At 49.6% G+C, this 19,325-nt stretch overlaps 1 long non-coding RNA gene across 2 annotated transcripts in view; it reads left to right on the top strand.

Moving 5' to 3' along the window:
* The first annotated feature begins 3,045 nt into the window (after positions 1-3,045).
* The window catches only part of LOC138480836 (uncharacterized), a 324,964-nt gene continuing 308,684 nt past the window's right edge, over positions 3,046-19,325 (top strand). The window contains exon 1 of one of the 2 annotated variants that reach the window (XR_011274141.1): positions 3,046-3,535. This is a non-coding gene — a long non-coding RNA (uncharacterized lncRNA). The remainder of the gene's footprint in view (positions 3,536-19,325) is intronic. The other variant, XR_011274142.1, reaches the window with a different exon arrangement.

Here is a 19,325-nt window from a genome sequence, read left to right as displayed (position 1 = left end):
CATGGAACGCAGAGTGCGTCTTAGTGGGCTTGCTGGAGTGGCCCCACTGGATGAGGGCGTTTCCTCCTGCTGAGGCTGCGGATTTGATTGGGATGCCTCAAGGGCATTGGCTATGCGTCCTACGAAGTGACACAGACGGTTTGTGCTGTCAGTGACTGTCTCACACAACCTGTTGGTGCAGTCAGTGAGTGACTGGCGCATTTCCCTGAGTTCACTGTGCCATTCCACGCTGGCCTGGCGGGTGTCCTCAATGAACTCATTGATTTGATCAGCGAGCTGATTAGCACGACGTGTGCCGAATTATGGTAATCCATCGCTCAATCGACTTGGCCCTGCGTGCTCTGGCGAGGACTGTACTGGTGGACTTGGCCCACGATCTTCGTGCACCTGCGTGTCAGTAGGAGGACTACGGGCAGGTGTTTGTGGATCTCCAGAGTCACTGCATGAGGCCAGCGGGACAGTGCAGGGCTCCGGGGTGTGGACTATCGGATAGAACTCATCCTCGGACGCCACACAGATGGATGGGGAGCTGTCCATATTCTCCACGGGGCCTGTAGCTGCTACCTCCCCCGAAATGCTGGACTGTGCCGAGGTTGGGGTGGGCACTGTGTCAGGCGCCGATGCTGGGAAGGATTGGGGTGGTGCGGCCTCCACTGGCCTTTCCGGAGCCGGGGTAGGTGTTCTCTTCGGTGCAGGACTGTGCCGGCCCCTGCCACTGCCCATGGAGGTGGTTGGCCGGCTGGACTGTGGCTCACCACTGTCATGATCAGTGCCTGTGGGGGTAGAAGAGAGGGCCAACATGAGTGATTGTATGATGTCCTAATTGCATACATGGCTGCATTCACATTTCTGTCAATTGGGCTTTGTGGCCTTTTGGGTGTAGTAACAGCAGTGGTACATGTGCATGAGTTTGACATGTACGCAGGTTTCGGAGTGACTCATCATGGTCTGGTAATGTCCAGTCTTGCTGGCACACTGCCAAACCGGCTGCAGAGTGGGCATGATGTGATGTGCAAGTTAATGCACTATGGTTGATGTGCGTTATGTACTTGCACTTGGCCCTTGATTGCGTGCCAGTTGGCTCTGCATTAGTTTAATGGGGACGTAGAGTTGGATGGGGTGAAGGCAACATGGGAAGGTGCCTTTGATGGCCCTTGGGGGACTTTTAATTATGCAATGGCCATTGGCAGTGTAGACTTTGGACACTCACCTCTTTCGGCAGACGACGTTGCCCCACACTCCATGTCGCTGACGCCCTCAATGGATTTGGTACCAATCAATGCAGCACATGTCTCCTCCCAAGGCTCAAGTCTGACAGGGGAACTTGGGCCCCCTCCGGTCTGCATAGCCTGACTCCGGATTGCGGAGAGGAGGGCCCGAACCCGCACCCGCAGGTCATCCCACCGCTTGCGACAGTCCCAGGTGGTGCGGGGGGTGGTGCCTATAGCGCTCACCCTCTGGCCGATTTGAGCCCAGATGTTTTTTTTCCAGATGATGGATTCTCTGCGCATGTCAGGGCTGAAGACAACATCGGCCTGCTCTGCCAGGTAGTCCACCATGGCCTGCAGTTCTTCAGGGCTGAATTTCTGCTTGCGGAGCCGGTCCGCAGTCTTTTTTGGGGCTTTTGGCATTCTTCCTTGTGTTGTGATCCTTTTCCCCACTTCAGTTTGCTCCCAAGGGTGCTGGCTGATGAGGATTGCAATGGATTGTGTTTTTAAAGATGTCCGCCGCGCTCCTTCCCGTTCCTGTGCGATGACGAAATTTCCAATTCCGTTTTTTTGCGGTGACCGTAATTTATGGGAGCCGTAAATTACGGTCACCGTTATTTACAGACGCTGCTGCTTCCAAGGCGGTGTTGTTATTTACGTGTCGCGGCATGCCGGCAGGGGGTTTTGTGGGTCGTTTAGCGGCATGCCGCTCTGAACTTTTCCGGCATGGCGGAAAGCGCGTGTCTGCGAGGTCGGAATGGGCCGCAAATAGCGGTCTGATGCCAGGGCGGTGTCGGACTTTCTGCCATGCCGGAATTTACCGGTACTTACCTCCTAGCTCAGAATGACCCCCATTGTGCAAGACTTTTGCTTACCTGCAAAAAGATCTTCAGCTCCACTTGACTTTGTGCAACTGACATTGACTGTCCTGGCTCCCTGAGAGACTCTTCTTACCTCTGACTTCGAAAAGGGTTAATTTACTTCGGAAAGGGTTAATTTACTTACATTGGAAGGTTTTAAAAGTACTTACCAGTTTATGAATTATTTGTTAAACATTGTTGTATTCCTCTATTCTATCTTTTGCACCTAAACTCAGTAGTACTCTAAATGTACCAGTGATAAATCAATGTCCACAGTGTCCTAGCTACTTAAGTCACCTGAGGGTGTAGGAAGTGTCTGTGTGCCATCCCCAATGGGTACCATCTAATTTAGAGAAACAGAGTTTGTTTTGAAGTGTATTATAATTGTGACATATTTTGCTCCCTTCTGAAGGCTTATATAACTGTTAAATTAATAAATAATTGTTTAATCATGAAACCTTCAGTGTGTTTATTTGATTAACTGTCACTCTGAAACTCTTTGTTGCAACCCTACTGCTCACATTGACCCCTATTGAGATAAGCCTGGCTGCTCAGCCACGCTACCAACCTGTGTAGTACAGATTTATACCAAAGGTTGGGACCCTATTGCCAGGAGGTCAAGGTTGCTGTAGTCTCCCAAAGGGCACACAATCTTGCCTAACACCAGATAACAATGGATTGCCAGGCTACATTTCTGTTTATTGGGGTAACCAGTTTAAAGCCAGAGGGAGACAGGGAGAGAGAGTTGGGGTGGGGTGTATGCACCTAACGGGTACCAAGTTTCGATAGTAAATATGCAGAAGTAACAGGTTTAGATGCCAGATAACAGGGGTACCCAGTTTCCCCATATAGTGAAATGTTACAGACTGTGTACTACACACGTACACCAGATATTGTGCAGTAACAGAATTCCTGGCAGGTCGCTCGCTCCCCCTACCCTGCTTCCAGATAAACTGGGATTAGGCGCGCACTCATCCTCTTCTAGCAGGAATCCTCAGATCTGTGAATGACTCTCGCTCGCGCAATACCTTTCCCCCGTCTCTCCCGTCCCTCTCCGCCCCTCCGTTGGAAGAGGTGGGGCATCGCCGGCGAGCCACCTTTTCATATAAGTGTTGACTATGCAAGCAGAGCACGATATAGGATGCCAGCTCCTCTTCCCTGAGAGCCCCACTTGGCGCCCCGTGGCAAGGCACGAGCTACCCCGCTGTGCACGAGCGGAGCAGGTGTGCATGCAAGGCACAAGCCATCATGGGGGGACGTGACGGATTCGCCGCCACATAGGCTGGGACCCCGCCGGCACTGGCCAGCCTCTTCTGCGGGCAGAGGAAGCATAAAGTGGCTGCCCGCGGCTCTGGAGAGCATAACTCCTGTGCAGCCGCCACCGATCACCCGCGAAGCTCGCCTCGAGAAGGGGACTCTGCTCTGGAGGTCGGCAATCGGGGTCCCTGATTCCGTTCACCGTGGCAGGTAGGTGCACGTTTCCGCTACTTCCCGTGACAACATTGGCCTTGGACGAGGCTGCTCAGTCAGTTCAGCTCTGGCTGGTGCGATCTCGGGCAACCCGGAGGCCATCGGCTCGGATCCTCTCCATCTCTCCCAGCCTTTCAACCGTTACAGGTCGCAAAATGAAGTACCAGTGGTATAGCGCTACGACACGGCACTAGTGTCTAATGTAGCGCTATACAAAACTGTTATTATAAGAGGAAGACTTTCCACTGGAGCCTGTGTTTAGTACTTGAGTAATATTAGCTGTGAGGGCTGAGCGCCATAACTGCACTGTTTTTGGATCACTGAGGCGCTTGAGCTTACTGTAGGTTTGTGGGAAGGTCAGGGAGGGCCATGTGTGATAATGAAGAACCCCGGCCGAGCCCCTTCAGGAAATATACAAAGTTCCGGCGTGCTCATACTGTCATCATCCAACACCCGAAATCGTGTCCTTGAAGTGGGGTGACTGTCGGGTCTGAACCCACTGAGCTGCTCCGTGCTCCGGCGGCTCTGAACTAACTGAGCTGCTACGTGCTCCGGCGGCTCTAAACCCACTGAGCTGCTACGTGCTCCGGCGGCTCTGAACCCACTGAGCTGCTCAGTGCTACGGCGGGTCTGAACCCGCTGAGCTGCTCAGTGCTCCGGCGGGTCTGAACAGTGCTCCGGGGGCTCTGAACCCACTGAGCTGTTCAGTGCTCCGGGCGGGTCTGAAACCACTAAGCTGCTCCGTGCTCCGGCGGCACGGACCTAAACCCATTGAGCTGCTCCGTGCTCCGCGGACTCTGAACCCACTGAGCTGCTCGGTGCTCCATCCTTTAGCGGAAGCCCTTCCGATTCTGGCACCGACCCAAGCTCTCCCGGAACTTGACAGAGAGTCTTCCTACTGTGCAAGCGGTCTCCCGGATCTATGATTACCTGCGAAGTCTCCCTGCCCCAAGGGAGTCTCCCGGGTGCACCCTGGGTCTCCTCGACCCCGAGTCTGACCAGCAACTGAGGACGTAACCCCAATGTGAAAGGGGTTACTTATTTGGAACTTCTGGCATTAACCACCGAAGTCTCCCATGCAGTTTGGGGGTCTTCCTAATAACCAACATTGTCTCTTTGACCCAGTAGGCACCATCAAGTCTTCCTCTACAGTAGAGTGACCAGATTTCCAAAACGAAAAACCAGGACGACCAACAACATAAAAGAGGGCTACCCCATCGCAGTCCACCAATTACCGCCCCTTCCCACAACCACCACACAATCATATTTCCAGCACTTCTCCTTTCTATAAACTGTATATGATCTCATTTATGCCGTTTTGTCTGTGAATCTAGGCATGTCAATTCAAAACGGGCGTTACGCTCTAATTCATATAAAATGGCTTGCTGTACACCCGTTTCCAAGTCAATCTCTGTGGTACAGTCAGTAACTGTTGTGATTTGTACCTGAAAAGTGGGGGGGGGTTCGAGCCAATCCTCCAACTTCAAAATTCTGAAAGTGTTGTGAAAAAAAGTACAATTTTAATTACCGTAACCACCCAACCCTGCAAACCCCAGACAGGGTTTCTAAATTCTAAAATGAAAAAAACTCTCGGAGCCCCGGGACGGAAGGCGATTTGCCCGGACTGTCCCTGGAAAACCAGGACGTCTGGTCACCCTACCTCTATGGGGGATTGAAATCTTTTTCTTATTTTAAAGCTCACTCTGACCCGTACATTAGCACTCCAGGCAGTATTCCGAATACATATATGAGCTCTATAACCTCTGCATTAAGCATCACATCCACCTGAAATGGAGGACGTGTTTCCAATAGACTACTGGTCTCTCTGACAGGTATATCAACCACCAAGTCGCCCTGCACTTGCGAAAGTCTCCCCTACACGTCAGCGATCCTGTAGCATCGAGTCTCCCGGTAACTGCTGGACCCATATGCATGCACGTTCCACATCCGACCCACCCTCCCTGGAAAAAGAAGAGATGCACCACACAGTTTGAAAGTGTTGGCAATAAAAGGCTGTAGGATTTTATTGCACAGATATGGTTATGAAAACAATAACAATAATCACATATCCATCTGATATCATACTTTTGGGCACCGGGTCCAGAGGTAACCCCCTCTGGCCCGTGCCGCCTTTCTTGTCCCAAGACTTGTTGTGGTCACCGTACAGTGCCCTGGTCCTCTATTCCTTTGTTCTTCTCCCTTCTTTTCTAGGGTGGGAGAGTTTTGTGGAAAAGGGGGAAAAGTGGAGGACACTGAGTTCACAGCGAACCTCCTGACTCCTTGGGTCCCCATTAAGGGTCCCATGCAGCTCTTTTTATGAGACCCAGGGCCAGACCCAGGTCTTTGAAGTGTGCCTGTGGGCGGACAGTCTGGCCCCTCAGGAAGGGGGGGAGGCATGTCAATTACTCTCCCTGTCTGTTAGTTTCCTCTGGGTGCTTAGCACCCTGCTGCTTTGTGGAAGGGTGAGGTGATTTTCACAACTCACCCTTCCCTTGCTTTGTAACAGAGGAGACTGCTGTCTCTTGTCTAAGTGGAGGAGAGGAGCCAGTTTTGGAGGAGGGGACCTGGCCCTCTCCTGGGCCTGCTGGATGGTACCAGCAGTTACCCAGCCTCACTTTGGGGGGGCCCTACAGCATTGCCCACACTGGAAGGAGTTTATCTAAAACACGATTGGTCTGACACTTATATTAGCCATGAAGTCTCCCTGCACTTGCGGGAGTCTTCCTGATATACGCTCGGGTCTCCAGAGCCTTATATTAATCATCAATACGGCCACACCTAAGGGGGCGCCTCTCGAGGAGTTGTACAGGACGGGACCCCGACTTGACACGTTTTCTTGGCACGAATGCAGCAGGTCTGAAGCACATTGAAATCTGTAAAATGACCCCCCAGGTTCTCAGCTTGAAGGGGATAATAATGGGAATCATAACACCTGTTACCAAGCGCCGTGACACCGGTTACCTGTGGTGTACGGCGCTATACAAAACATCAGCTATTATTTAAAGAGGTTGGGTTTTAGGCACGCTACGCCTTTTTTCTCTCGGCCTTATTTGTGTACAGAAGAATCACGTGGTTCCTAACGTTAGCTCACAACTTCCTCTTTTTTAGCTTTTTGGTTGCATTTTCCTATGTGTAGCGTTGCCAATGAGACCGCTTGAAACCTCTGTACCCGTGTGCAGTGTCTGCAGCTATGGGCACAGAGCTGCCACTCCTGTGTCCTGCTCTCCTTCACTTCAGGGTGGCAAACGCTGTGCAAGTCGAAGTCAATGCTGCAAAAGGTGCCCGAAAAGCAAGTATCTTCCCTAGAGCCTATATCAAAGCGCTGCGAAGGAACAATAGAGGAGCTAAGGTGACACGAAGGCGAAAAAAGAAGCTGGGAAGAAAGGGGAAAGGCGGGCCTAAAATACATTGGAGCTCGTGCTGGACTGGGGCGTAATGTTAATGCAAGATGTAAATGCCTTGAGTAAGACAGTTTCATTCATTTGCATGGCAGAGAGGAGGTGGCGGACGAAACTTGTGTTTCCGCCGCCTCCTTACCCCTCCAACAGACAGATGTTCCAGCATTTGTGCTGGCGTGCATTTTCATGCCTGCGCAAATGCTGGGGATACCTATGAAGACCCCCTGTTTTATGCATAAAGCAGGCGGATTCCATAGGGATCCATTAGAAAACGTTGCCTGCCATGGCAGACAGCATTTATAATTACAACTAAACGCTGCCTAACATGCCAGACACTGTTTACTCAGTTGCATGGTGGATTGCAAATGTGCAGGCAAAAGGCGGTCTACACACGTGTATTCTGCCTTTTGCAATGCACATTTGCACTCTGCTGTGCAAACGACCAAAATAATTGTACACGTTACGGCTCCCATCTGCCAAATTACAGCCTAGAGCAAATTGAGCACCGTTGAGTCTATAAACAGTAACGTTTGACATTTACAGCACTATACAAATTCAAAACTATGCAGGAGTAGGAGCTATATAAATGCCCTCATATTTATTATCATTCATTGATATTATCATACATTGTGGTGACGAAGGGCCAGGGCAGCTGACCCTGCAGGCGGGCATCAGCCTGTGAGGGGGCGCCCACCGCCGCCTCGCACTGCTCCAGGTAAACACTGGGGAGCCCAGGCGTTGGGGAATTAGCTGCCCTTGTTGTGCGTGCTAATTACTTAAGATGTGCTCTGAAACGGGCCGAGAGGGAACGCTGCAGGTAAACGTCGCGTTTCTCACAGAGCCATGCCGTCCCCCGGGGGGGGGGGCCCAAAAAAGATTCTAGTGGACAGTGGCGGGGGGAAGGAACCAGGGGAAAGGTTCGTCTAACCTAACAGTACATGATAATTAAAGCTTGGCTGGATCCTACCTGTGTCACTGGGTCTCCTGAATACGCACATCTACACAACCTACATGCTCCTGGTGAAACCATTGCGATAATTATATGGCGGTGATTTATATAGCGCTTCATGCCAGATTCTTCAAGCTTCTAGGCAGGGACGTCATTAGGGTGTCACCAGGCAAGTGCGACCCCTGAGGTCTCCCTTGCTACCCCGATGGTCTCTCTTGCTACCCCTAAAAAATGTGTTTAAAAATTGGCTGTGGCCAGCACTATGTTACTCTTTGTTTCTGAAGCGGCTGGCTTTCTTGTTCAGGCCTCTTAAAAAAAACAGGGGGTTCCACAAGTGTAACACTTTGAACAGTGACCCTAAATAAGAAAGAATAGGAATGGCAAATAATTTGTCTTTCTGGAATTCTATACAATAATTGCTAGACTCATTAAAGTTTTATTTCAGGCACACTTCAGGGAGTGAGTCACTGATTTAGTCTGTTTTTAAACACCTCAAATTCACAATGCAGACAAAAACTTCCAAAAAGCATTTAGAGTAGAATAAACATCAATTTTGGACTATTTGCTTTTCGCAAGTTGCAGTTATGGCATGTTTTTTCTGCTGTTGTCTCTCTTATGATCATCACAAGACATTCCATCTTAGTGTCCTCAATCACTTTGCAAAATTCTTGTGCCTAAAAGCTTGTGTACAACATAGAAATATTTGACCATAGCACATCAAATGGCCATTGGTTTCCTTGTGCCACAATTAACGCTTTGTTGTAATGTGTCTATCTTTCCCATCTCCCTGGCATGCTGTTCAGGATGTTTGTTTGCAAGTATGAGGTAACGAGTGCCCAGAGTATGGGATGTCGTGTGAGTGCACTGCTTTCCCTATATTTCCAACATCTGAAGACTGAAAAGTAGACCCATGCAGGCTTGACATGCGGCCAACTTTGCAACAGACCTGCAGATGAACTGGCCTGCTGTTAAATCTCAGTTACCAGTTTAATAGACGATTAAGTATCCACTACCAGGTGTAATTTGCCTTTTGACTTTGAGAACATTCAGACATGTAATTTCTCATTTTACAATAGCTGGTAAAATAGCACAGTGGGTTGAGTGCTCGCTGCTGCAAAGTGTATGGGAGTGATTTGCAGGTTTGAATCCCAGCAAGGCCAACTCAGCCTTTCATCCTTCTGAGGTCAATAAATGAGTACCAACACAGGTTGGGTGATATTGTATGTGTATTTTCTCTTTATAAAGCGCTTAAGCGTAAGTGCTATATAATAACTCATCATTATCATTTGGCCTTGGACGTCTGCTTGCATTCACAGTAAATTGGTAAAAATGGGGCTATACACACTGATATTAGCTATACGGTGGTCCATTCTTGTATGAAATGTAAATCACATTAGTGATATCGTAACCATATTTTTCGTGGCATACTTAGGAACAATGCTATGTGATGCTACTTTCTGTTTTGTCAAGGGGTGAAAGGTTGTGTTTCATCGTTTCCCATGATTTCACTTTGGGGTGTGGTCAAATGACATCACTTCCTGTGATGTCATGAGAGGTCAATGGTCGTGTGGTGTCACTTCTGCTACCCCTGACATTTTGGCAAAATGACATCCTTGTTTCTGGGAGCTGTAATAATCACTGTCACTGTTATTACCGATTGTGGTACTCAGTTTATCACCCTGACAGTGCCGGTTGGTAAAGGACTAAGTTGGCCAAACAGTGGTCACCATCCCACGGTGCATCGATAGTTCTGCTCCCCAGTTGAGTGTGTTGCACTTGAGAAAAGCTCCCGCCGAGCCAAGCCTTTCTGAGCCCCTGTATTTCCTTGCTTCCTCGGTTAAAAGACCTTCAGCAAAATGCAAGAAGGGCGAAACTCAGGCCAGCCCTCCAGTCTGTCTAAACCATATGTCTTCGTTTGGGACGCGTAGGGACTGCCTCTGAACAGACGGTGTGATTTTTTTTGTTGTTTGTAATTGCATTATTGCATTATTAGAAGAAATGCACAGGTTCTTATTCTCAATGGTGACATGCACAATTTTCCGGGACTACATCAGACAGGGACGTCATTTAGGGGTCACCAGCGGTTGCACCTGCGACCCCTGAGGTCTCCCTTGCTACGGCAAAAAAAAATCATTTTTTAAAAATTGAGGCTCCTGGGTTGTGGACAGCAGCATGTGGCTCTTGTTTTCTGTAGTGGCTGGTTTTCTGATAGCTATAGCTGGTAAGATAGCTCAGTGGGTTGCGCACTCGCTGCTGCAATGTGTGCGTGATCTGCAGGTTGCAGATTCGACTCCCGGCAAGATCAACACAGCTTTTCATCCTGCTGTGGTTGGTTAATAAGTAGCGACACAGGTTGGGTGATATAGTATGTATATTTGTTCTATATGAAGCACTTAAGCATAAGTGCTATATAATAACACATCATTATCATTTGGCCTTGGACGTCTGCTTGCATTCACAGTAATTTGGTAATATGGGCCTATGCGCACTGATATTAACGATACATATGCTGTTCCATTCTTGTATGAAATGTATTTCACTTTACAGTGATATCGTAATCATATTTTTCATAGTGTACTTAGAAACAATGCTGTGTGATGCCACTTCCTGTTCTGTCATTTCACATTTGGGTGAAAGGTTGCGTTCCATCACGTCCTGTGATGTCACTTGGGGGTGGTGTCAAATGACATAACTTCCTGTGATGTAATCAGAGGTCAAAGGGCATGTGATGTCACTTCAGCTACCCCTGGCATTTTGGTTAAATGATGTCCCCGACATCAGACCGGGTGATGGGCTTGGAAGCACACGTCCAACATTTAAGTTTGATTGGCTCCCTTAAAGGGCCTGTGATCATGAAACGGTTAAACATCAAAAAAGGAACTTCTATTCCTTTTTGAGGGACATAGATGGCAGCTGGACAGCACTGGTTCATACTGCTACCTAAAGGAAAAGCACAAAAGGACAAAAAGGACCCTCTCGTGTATTGCACCCCTCCCTGTGCCTGTTCCATCAGGCGCAGCGGGATCGCCTTTTCAAGCACATCCCGTTTGTGAATTCGGGCCGTACTTTCAAACCAGCAGAATTGCACAGAGGGAGGGACGGGCATCTCAATGGGCGTGTCTGTGACGTGCACGTCCTGATGCCCTCTGCGGGTTGAAAGCAACTTTCTCTGGCGCAACCGAAAGGGTTGAAGTAACACAGCCCTTCCTTTGCACTATAAAGAGTGGCACGAATACGGTCCATGGAATTTGTCTCAGCAAGACAAGGGTACCAGTGGCAGGAAGGATGGCAATGCAGTCCCAGGAGGCAGACCGTGGGCTTCTGGCCATCAAACAGGCAGGTGTTCCTGAGGCATTGGCCACCAGGCGTGGTGGGTTGCAGCGTGATCTTTCCCCGATAGGTGGTCAAGGCAAGGCTTTCGTGTCGTGTTGATGGGACCAGCGCCATGAAGTCCAGTGAGAATTCAGCCATCGTCGTTCTCAGCCTTTTCAGCCTCGCCAATGGTCTTGGTACTTACTGTATCATGTTAGGAAGGCGGCCATGCGACATGCAACATTCTGGGTGCTCAAAGACTCCTCGATAGAGGCATTGTCCCATTGAACACCTGCAGCCCCCCGTCACACCAAAGAGCGCACTAGTGGTTTGCTGCTCATGCACACCACTGTGCAGCATAGCATGCTCATCTGTGTAGCCGAAGGGGATTAGAAGCCACAGACGAGTTCTACTCCATGGAAAGCACACGCCTGCGTGCTTCATACGGGAACCAAACTCCTAGGCGGCCGATAATATCCTGACATGTATTTGACGGGGGTACATTATTCTATATAATAATGAAATGGTAGAGAAACAGTCAATAGGTGGCTTGTGAAGTTGAGTAAATGTATCAGTTCTCCAACAAGGCCACCGTTCGTTTTGGGACAGTGCAGAGTAGAGAAGCTGGTCAAGTGGCACAGCGAGTAGAGCGCTCGCTTTGACATCCCGGCAGGGCCAAACTCAGCCTTTCATCCTTCCGAGGTGGATAAATGAACACGCCACACCGTGGGTAATAATAAGCACTGCTCAGATACCTGAGGGTTTGTAGAGCTATATAAATGCCAAATTATTATTATTATTATTAAGTAGGCAGAAAGGGGAACAAGGCTGGCCCAATAGCTGTGCTTCCTCGCCGTAAATTTCCCACCATGTCACAACTAGAATATTATGAAAAAGGCATCCATTTATGATGTCATAGCAAGAGGATTATAAAAAGAGAGGCAGTTATTATGTCATAACCTGATGTAACCTGGGACTTCTCCCTTCCTGGACACCTGACTCTAGATTGTTGCTTTGTGGTGGGGTGTAGTTCGGTGTTGTGCACTGCAGTTCTCCCTCTGACCCTCTATCCCCCTTTCTTTCCCTCTGGGCTCTCCCTCGATGATGCTCTCTATCTCCCCCATCTTCTCTAACTTCTATTCTATCACCTACACTATCCCTCTTTCGAAGTCTGGAAGGAAAAAAGTTCAAGAAGGATCTTCTGGTCTCCAATCCAGGCCTGCCCACTGCTGACACCTATGTCAACGCTTCTTCCAGGCAGACTTTCACTGACATCTTCTTTGTCGTTCCCTCTCCAGACCGTCTTATTCCTCATATGGCTGCAGTGCTCTCCTCTTTCTCTTCCTCGGCCATTAATGATGGCATCTTTTGGGAAGTACTCTTGGCATCCTTCCTGTCCTCTAGGGCCATCATTAATGCCTACCTAAATGGTACTGTCTAGGTGCAGAGATCTAAGCCCAACCTCCTCCTTCTTGATAGGCGTCTGCCATCTCTCAGCAAATTCCTCCCTTCTCCAGCCACTCCTCCTTCTGCAACTCTTCTGGCCCCTCTGCCACCACATCAGGTGTACCACACTCCTGTACCCCTCCTCGGAAGACCTTCAAAAGTGTCAACCTGCTGCACTTAGCTACCCTCAACTCTCGCTCTACTGTCAAACACTCGTCTGACATCTGCCACCTCCTTGAAAACCTCGACCTCGACGTCCTTGCTCTCACTGGGTCATGGTTCACTCCCAGCTCTGTGACGAGTTTTGACACTCACCTCCCTTAGGGCTACAAGATCCTCTCTAAGCCCAGGCCTAACCGGTCCGGGGTCGGAGTAAGCCTGATCTTCCCTGACTGGGTCCCTGCTACTATCACTCAGGCCTACTCCTCTTTCAAATGCCTTGTCTGCAGACTTGGTGTCTCTCCTGTCCTCTCTCTGACTCTGGCCACCATCTACAGGCCCCCCGGTCAGGTCTCCCTCTTCCTCTCAGCACGAGCAGACCTCACTTCTTCTCTCCTGGCCTCTACCTCCAAGCTTATCCCCCTCAGAGACTTCAATATTAACCCAGACTCCCCTGATGAGCCCACTGGGCTCTTCTGCAACCTTTGTGATGCTCTCTCTGCATTCTTCCCTCCGGTCCGACGAACTCAGCCAGTCACACCTTGGATGCTCTCATCTCTGCAGGCATCCCAATCTCCAACTCTCTCATTACTCGTCTCTCCTGGTCTGACAATGCTCTCCTCTCCTCTAACCTGGATCTTCTGGGTCCGCCGGCTAAGCCCCCACCCACACTGCCAGTCTTCTTTTCTGTCATTCGACCTATGAAGCAAGTGTCAGTTGCTGCTTTTGCCGCCACCTTCACTCCCCCTCCTGGTCCTGCCACTGACTCTCACTCTGTCACTGCCCTTACTAACCTTCAACTCTCCATCTCCAACACACTGGACAGCCTTGCCCCTGTCATGAGGATCCGTATGAAACCTGCCTCCAAGTGCAACTCCTGGAATGACTCCGACCTCTCTGAAACGCAAGTACAGAGCGGCTGAGTGGAAGTATCTGGCCTCAAGCACATACTCTGACAAACTGACCCGCTGCCTGCTCCAAAGGCAATACAGTCTTTCCATCTGCTTAGAGAAGCAGGCCTTTAACCAAGCCAGCAGTTCTGGGGCCATTAGCAACACGGCTGAACTTTTCAAAATCTGCAAGGAACTCGCCAATGCAACTGCAATCTACATTTCTCCTCTGCCTTCCTTGGCCCTCTGGACTTCTATGGCCTCTAATTTCATCACTAAAGCTCAGGACATCCTGTCCTCTCTCTCCTCTACACCACACACTTTATCCTTCACCACTCTCAAGCTTCACTTGGCTCCCTACCCTCTTGCCTCCTACTCCCCTCTTTCTCTCCCATATCACCTGATGGGGTTTCTAGACAAGTCTGTTCTATGAAAGTCTCCTCCAAACAGGTGCTCCCCTGCTCCTCCAGAACCATCAAGGACATCATTGTCTCCCCTGCTCCAGCCTTGGCTGATAACTCCTTTGCCACTGGATACTCCCTGTCACTCCTCAAGCACTCCCTTGTGCACCCTCTCCTCAAAAAGCCTTCTGCCGCCCTTCCTGTCTGGCTAACTACTGTCCTATCTCCATTAACCCCTTCCTGGACAAACTCTCAGAGAAGCTGGCTTTCTCCCAGTTTATCCACCACTCAAGAATCGGTTGGTTGTCTCTGCAACCACCAGTCTGGCTTCAGAGCTGCCAGAGGCACGGAAACTGCTCTCCTGAGCACCAATGAAGACTTGTTCTCTAATCTCGATTCCAACTCTCCTTCCATTCTCATCCTTCTTGGCCTTTCTTCTGCCTTTGATACGGTCAATCATGCCACCCTTATAAGTTGGCTCTGTGATACCCTTGGCATCACAGACCAGGCTCTAGACTGGCTGACCTCTGTCCACTATGAACGACCTTCCCAGATACAACTGGGCCCTTTTCCCTGGTGTCCATCAGGCTCTATTCTCTTAGCTTGGTTTTTCAACATCTACCATGCTTCCCTAGCCCACTTGATCTTTGCCTTCTCTCCTAACTTCCAGAGTTATGCGACTGACATGCAACTCTCCTTCAAGCCTCCCTCTTCTTCCTCTCTCATTCCTTACTGCCTGTCTGCTATTCAGGCATTGTGCTCTGCTAATTATCTCTGCCTTAATGCCAGTAAGATTGAGATACTTCTCATTGGGACTCCAGCTCCCTCCTTCTCTCCTACACTCTGGCCACACTCCTTGGGTCCCCTCACCTCACCCTTCTTTGAGGCAAAAAACCTTGGTGTTATCTTTGACTCCTCTCTCTCTCTCTTTCTCACCTCACATCACAGACCTTACCAAGAAGGCTCACTTTCAGCTGCACCTCCTCTGAGGCGTTCTCCCTTTCCGCAGCTTCCCCCAGAAACATAATGTCTCCAAAGCTTTGGTCCTCCCAGGCTGAACTACTATATCAGCCTCTTCCTCAACCTACCTAACTCCTCACTTCGCCCCCTTTAACTAATCTAGAATAGGGCTGCAAGACTTACCCTTTGCCTCAAGCACAGGGACCACATCTCTCTAGCCCTAAAATGTCTCCACTGTCCCCCAGTTGCTGCGAGGATCAAGTAAAAACTCTCTGCATCATCCACACATTTCTGGGGCTTGGGACCCCACTACATTAAATTTTCACTCCCTAAATACCTCCCTCCTAGAGCGCTTCGGTCTTCTAGCTCCAACTCTCTGCAAATTGGATGGTTCTCCAAGCAGAGAGTGTGGGGTAGATCTCTTTCCATCACAGGTGCCTCCCTCTGGAATGGCCCCCATGTCCCTCTCAGACTTGAGCCAGATCTCCTTAAGTTCTCCTGACCCTCCTTTTCTCTTCCTCCTTGCCTCTCCCCTCCCCTTCCCCTGCCAATGCCTCCCCTGCCTCTTGACTGGCTGCCTGGTTCCTTCAGATTCCTACAGGGCACCAGACCCTCCCCTACCAGCCCACCCCTGTGCTTGGTCTCCTCTACCGCCCCATCCCCACTTGTCCTTCTGGGCTCCCCTATCCTGGCTGGGGTTCAACCGCCTCAGCCTTTCCAGCCCCGTTCCTCACACTTAGCAAGTGGACCTTCTGCCCATGCACTCCCTGGGCTGTGTACACCTGGCCTCTCCTGTCACTCGCTTAACCCTCTGGCACTTCCCTCCTCCCCTTTCCCCTGTACTTCTGATTAGTGCACTTGCACAATGCGAATGTCACAAGGCATAATAGGACCATTTTTGTTTTGTCATCCCTGTCCCTCCTGTCTTGTTGCTCCTTGAAACACTTGTGTATAGGTGCATTATAAAAACCCAATTATATTAAAATTAAATTATATTAAACGTCATTTAGCAACCGTGGCAGGGGACGCAGCCAATCAGGTTCCGTGGATCGCAAGCTGAAACCGCTAATCTCAGTTTGCGTTCCATGGAAACTGCATGCTGCTTCCCCTGCCCCACACTGCCATCTTCTCGCAACCCTCGATTCGCTTCTTTTTTTTTTATATCCCCAACGCCCCTCCCGAGCCCTACATACCTGATTATTGTGGTGGCAATGCCCGCCGCTGCAGCTTCTCTCCGTCTCCCTTTGACGGCCGCCATGGAAATGGAAGGGGTTCTATAAGGAGCTCCTCCTTCCATCTCTGTGTGGGCCCTTTTGGAACAGTTTTTCCTTCAAAATTCCAATGTATGTCATATCATAACACAAAATGCTCTAAATGGCACCCATTGCCCTTTTTTTGAAAAACTTCGTCTTTCTAAAAGTGTTTTTCCATCTGTCAGATCGATTTGTTTCCAAGCACATGTTTCCTGATATACTTGTCTTTTGTGGCCTATAGTTCTTGAGTTTCTGTTTCCCTCTGCCATAGGCTAGTCGCCAGTACAGCTCTTCACGCATATGCACCATAACACACTGGGCCTCATCACGAGTACGGTGGTGTGGGAAAAATCACAGTAAAGTGCCAGTATTTCCCTTACCACCTCTTTACCGCTATATTACCTCACCACAATACTTTGAGGTTTGGAGGAAAAGTGGAGGATCTTCCTCGAGTATTTTGATGGTGGTAGATCCTCCTCTTTTCCCCAAAAGCTGTCAGAATTACTGTGTCGGTATAGCTCACAGTAATTCCATTAAAAACAACATGGAGGCCTATGGACTCCAAAAATTGGGAATTGCACTGCAGAATCAAATCTTATAATCGTTTGGGAATTGCACAGCAGAATCAAATCTTATAATCGTTTGGTAATTCCGTGGAGGGGAGTGGTGGTAACAGTGAATGATTTTGGTGAAAATTCAGGTGATTTACAATCAAAATGCTACCACACTCCTAATGGTCCACAGAATCCCCACTTTGTCTTTTCTGTTTCTTTTCTTTGCATTCATACCTTTTTCCATGTGTTTGTTCTCCCCACCAAGGACTGCTTTGTCAGAATACACTAGTGTTTATGCATGACTTCTTGGAATAATTTATGATAATCTAGTGATAACTATATTTCTCTGATTGAATCTATTCCAGAGCACTATTTTTTTTTGCCGAGGACATGATGGGCTCATGCAATACTGTGGACATGATGGGCTCATGCAATACTGTGGCAATAAGCCCAGAGACAGCGGGCCAGTACCACCCCAGGTAATGCCCCTGGGGCCCTTAGATATAGGCCCGAGCATAGCGAGGTCCCGGGGGCATTACCATGGGCGGTATTGGCCTGCTGTCGAGGGGCTTATAGCCATTAGTACCCTGGCCAGTTAGACCGGGGCACTAATGGCATTTTTTTCTGTTCCGAAACGCTGGAACAAAAAGAAAAAGTGAAATAAAATGGCGGCCGGGAAAGGGAAAACGTAGTCCGTTTTCCCCTTCCATGGCGGCCATCGGGAGCGGACGCACTGGGAACAGAAGTGTTCCCAGCGCGTTTGCTCCCGAGAAAAGAAGAAAAAAGAAGGTAAGTGGGGTGGGGAGGGAGGGATGGGATAGTTTACAGGGAAGGGGAGTGGAGGGAAAAAGAAAACTTACCTGATTTCCCTTCCCTGCGGGGGATGAAGGCAGCCTCCAGCCATGGGGAGGCTCGGAGCGGGGATTGCCCCGTTTCGAGGCTCCTGTTTGGCTAAGGGGCTGCCAGGCCCCTCACCAGGAACAAACCCAGGCCCGTATGTGTGTCCACGGGATTACACCGCGCTATGGCTCGGAAACAAGCCAATCACATTAAGTGTATCCCGTGGACGCACGTCCGCCGGGTACTAATAGATTAAAATGTTTGTATGTATGTTCTGGAATTATTTAGCACAAAACTAGCTAGAAAGCAACCAAATGCTGCACTACAAAATGGGGTACTAAGGGGAAACATGTGGGTGGGGAAGTGGAGGAGGGGGGGACATTCTACCGAGGATCAACATGCTCCAAGCAGTTCCTTGAGGAGCAAATTCTTCAGTTCCTTCCGGAAATGAGTGATGAGTCCAGTCTAACGACTGACAGTAGGTTATTCCAGAATCTAGGTGCATAGTAGGAGAAGGCCTGGATTACTTCTTCCTGCATCTCTTACATTGCTGTGATATGGGGGCTTCTGGTGCTGTGGAGGCCTCCCAAGATTGTGAGTGGTTAAGCCAGGTTGGAAGGAACTTTGCTTGCAATTTCCTCATATCTGCTAGCGGCCGCTTTGAATGCGATGCAGGCTTGGAGGGCTGCCATTGTAGCGCTCTGAGGGTGTGATGTGGTTGAATTCCTTCAGTCCCGTGATGCGATGGGGTTCAATGTCCGGGACAGCTTTAAGTTTTGCAATCAATAAAGTTGGGGCTCAGCTACAGAATGCTCAGCCCCCATCCAAGTGAAAAAGGAGCAGGGCCTGATTGAGGGTTCTGATTGTGAGACAGGGATAAAGGACTTGATTTTACAAAGAAGGGGGAGGTAGTATAATTGTCATGATGCCTACCCCCGGGTATCCAGATCAAGTCCAGCAACCCCGGAAGCAGGCATCAAGTTATTCCAAGCAAACCCAACAACCCCTGCTAGGGGCTATTTGGGTGCAATCCTGGCGTCTATGGCGCTAGGCTCATATGGAGAGTCAGTCCTGGCGCCATAGGCGCCAGGCTCATAGATTAAAACTTACCTGATGCAGACCATGCTGCAAACTTACCTGATGCAGACCATGCTGCAAGAGCTCCAAGCTAAAAGAGGCTTGGAAGGGACTACTTTACCTAGGGACTATTTTTTTACTCGGGTAGGGTCGAGGAGGAATACTTACCTGGGACTACTTTGGAGGCTATTTAAACCACGCCCGAAGAGCAGCACACGCTTCGCGTTATTCTGCATCCAGCAGCGTAACGCTCACCGTGCCTGCAAGTCTGCATCCAGTCTTCTGCCACGCCCGCCTCGAGTCTGGAGTTCCTAGAAAGAGGAAGAAAGAAGGAGAAAAGGTTAGAACAAGAGCAACACCTTTAATCCTAACCTGAATTACCGATCCACCGCGCCTTCGAGCTGAAAGAAAGAAGTTATTTTATGCACGTCACCTCGCCTGCTGCAGCGCCGTGCTGAACTCACCGGCCTTCGCAGCATCTTCACTATCCACCGCATCCTTCTGCATGTTCCCGCCACACTCAGGCACCTAAGGGGAACACAAGAACA

Source organism: Ambystoma mexicanum, chromosome 5p (genome assembly GCF_040938575.1).
Source record: "Ambystoma mexicanum isolate Mex_15411 chromosome 5p, UKY_AmexF1_1, whole genome shotgun sequence".
Lineage (NCBI taxonomy): Eukaryota > Metazoa > Chordata > Amphibia > Caudata > Ambystomatidae > Ambystoma > Ambystoma mexicanum.
This window is presented reverse-complemented; position numbering and strand designations above follow the sequence as displayed.